The 3,133-nt window shown below is 45.1% G+C and overlaps 1 non-coding gene across 1 annotated transcript; it reads right to left on the reverse strand.

The window, feature by feature from the left end:
- Positions 1-1,586: 1,586 nt before the first annotated feature.
- Positions 1,587-1,658, reverse strand: trnaa-cgc (transfer RNA alanine (anticodon CGC)). Its single transcript has one exon. It is a non-coding gene; the product is annotated as a tRNA-Ala (tRNA).
- Between the last annotated feature and the right edge of the window lie 1,475 nt (positions 1,659-3,133).

The following is a 3,133-nucleotide window of genomic DNA, read 5'->3' on the forward strand; positions in this document are numbered from 1 at the left end:
ACAGAATGGCAACTTTATATTATATTCTTCAACTTTTACAAGGTATGAATGGGGATTGAACCCAGGATTTGTGGTTTACAAGATCAAGGCCATGCTACTTGTCCACCATACCTGAGCAAGGGTCCTTTAGGTGACATACATCCAACAGGATCAGCAAACAAATAAGCCAAAGCAGGAACAGTGTGAGGCAAAGGGTTTTGGCCCTGCTAAGCCATGGTCAAAATGATGACACCACTATGACCAAATGCAAACAATGAAAACACCTGGTGCGAAGCTACTGGTCAAAGAACCAGGCTAAGAAATTACTAATGATGAGGGCTTATGCAATTTCTGTTCATACATGTCACAGCACTGTCAACAGGCACACAGAATTCTTCTGCTACATGATGGACAGACATTGTCTGAAAATATACTTCTGAGTTCTAACGTCTGATCAACACTACAGACTTATCTGATTCAATCTGATACAAAGGCATCAGCACTGGCACATTGTTCCACAGACCAATAAACAAAAAGACAAGACCGCAACAAGGCACACAGAAGAATGTTGATCCTGCTGAGACATGCTCAGAACCATAAGACACCAGTACGGCCCAAAGCAAATGGTGAAAACACCTGATGCTATGTTACTGGTCAAAGACATAGGCTAAGATATTTCTTGATTCTCGTGAATCAGGATTACATATTTGCCACTGGCACAATACCATTGGCCTTTCGTACCCACACTTCTTCTGGTGCATGACGGACAGACATTGTTACACCACATCGGTACATCACAGTCTAGAAAACCATGGTTCAAGATGGTGCATTGCAGGAGTGAAAGAAGTTATTTCATGCAGATTAAATAGCACTCGTATCAGGATGGCTAGAAAAGTAGGTTGATGTTGTTCAACTTTTAGAAGGCATGAAGGGGGCTTGAACCCATGAACTTCAAGAATGACCCCTTTCCACTTGGCCACCGTGCCTGAGCAGGGAGCCGACAACCTAAAGCTTAGTTTCACCCCAGGGGGAGAATGAAAACCAAGCCAGAGAGAGCTGGCACCTTCCTTACATGCTTTTCAGAGCATTGTTGCTTGGGCAGGCGGCACGGTGGTGTAGTGGTTAGCGCTGTCGCCTCACAGCAAGAAGGTCCGGGTTCGAGCCCCGTGGCCGACGAGGGCCTTTCTGTGTGGAGTTTGCATGTTCTCCCCGTGCCCACGTGGGTTTCCTCCAGGTGCTCCGGTTTCCCCCACAGTCCAAAGACATGCAGGTTAGGTTAACTGGCGACTCTAAATTGACCGTAGGTGTGAATGGTTGTCTGTGTCTATGTGTCGGCCCTGTGATGACCTGGCGACTTGTCCAGGGTGTACCCTGCCTTTCGCCCGTAGTCAGCTGGGATAGGCTCCAGCTTGCCTGCGACCCTGTAGAACAGGATAAAGTGGCTAGAGATAATGAGATGAGATGTTGCTTGGGCAAAGCAAAGATTGGAATGTTGTATTTGCTCCATGGGTGCAAATTGAACAGCTGCAAGACAACTACTTCACCTCAAGCAGGGAAGGCTGCTGGGACCTTGCTTTTAGTATTCCAAAACACTAAGAAGAGAGCTTTGGAGATGCTGGGGATTGAACCCAGGACCTCATACATGCGAAGCATGTGCTCTACCACTGAGCTACATCCCCTATGAGCAAATTGACTGTGGCAGTAGGCAAAGTTAGAATAATTGTTTGCAAAAAAGATTATTTCTCCCTCCTGGGGAGAACATCAGAGCAACTGGTTTCTTCAAGGCAGGAATGGGGAGTGACTCCGCCATCTTTAGTTTACAATATTGAGTCTTTTGCACACATAATTCTTCTGTGGCATGAGGGATACATGTCGTCTGAGTATATACTTCTTGGTTATGACCTTTGATTGGCACAACAGACATGCCCGATACAATCTGATCCAAAGGCATCAGCACTGGCACATCCCTCCGCAGACCAACAAATAGATGAAAAGTTGTGCAGAGCACGATACTTGCGAAAATCACAAAGAAATGTAAGTTATGGCTGAATAGGTGTTTTTACTAAATTTGACCTTGATGACCTTGACCTTTGACCCATAAAAACTAATGATGTCTTTGTATGACCCTCGTGAGTTGTACTGTGCATTTTGGTGAAGATTGGTCAAGAAATGACGACGCTAGAGCACCAACAAACAAACGGACAGATCAACATACTTGGGAAAATCTATTTTCACAAGTAACAAGGCAGTAACAGTGCTGATCCTGCTGAGACATGCTCAGAACCATAAGACACCAGTATGGCCCAAAGCAAATGGTGAAAATACCTGATGCTATGTTACTGGTCAAAGACATAGGCTAAGCTATTTCTTGATTCTCATGAATCAGGATTACATATTTGCCACTGGTACAATACCATTGGCTTTTTGTACCCACACTTCTTCTGGTGCATGACAGACAGACATTGTTACACCACATCGGTACATCACAGTCTAGAAAACCATAGTTCAAGATGGTGCATTGCAGGAGTGAAAGAAGTTATTTCATGCAGAATAAATAGCACTCGTATCAGGATGGCTAGAAAAACAGGTTGACGTTGTTCAACTTTTAGAAGGCATGAAGGGGGCTTGAACCCATGAACTTTGAGAATGACCCCTTCCTACTTGGCCACCATGCCTGAGCAGGTAGCCTACAACCTAAAGCTTGTTTCCATCCCATGGGGAGAATGAGAACCAAGCCAGAGAGAGCTGGCACCTTCCTTACATGCTTTTCAGAGCATTGTTGCTTGGGCAAAGCAAAGATTGGAATGTTGTATTTACTCCATGGGTGCAAATTGAACAGCTGCAAGTCAACTACTTCACCTCAAGCAGGGAAGGCTGCTGGGACCTTGCTTTTAGTGTTCCAAAACACTAAGAAGAGAGTGTTGGAGATTGGATCCAGGACCTCATACATGCGAAGCATGCGCTCTACCACTGAGCTACATCCCCCGTGTGCCAACTGACAGTGGCAGTAAACAAAGTTAGAATTTTGCAAGTTAGAAGTTTGCAAAAAAGATTATTTCTCCCCCCTGGGGAGAACATCAGAGCAACTGGTTTCTTCAAGGCAGGAATGGGGAGTGACTCCGCCATCTTTGGTTTACAATAGAGATCTTGCATG

Source organism: Neoarius graeffei, chromosome 19 (genome assembly GCF_027579695.1).
Source record: "Neoarius graeffei isolate fNeoGra1 chromosome 19, fNeoGra1.pri, whole genome shotgun sequence".
NCBI lineage: Eukaryota > Metazoa > Chordata > Actinopteri > Siluriformes > Ariidae > Neoarius > Neoarius graeffei.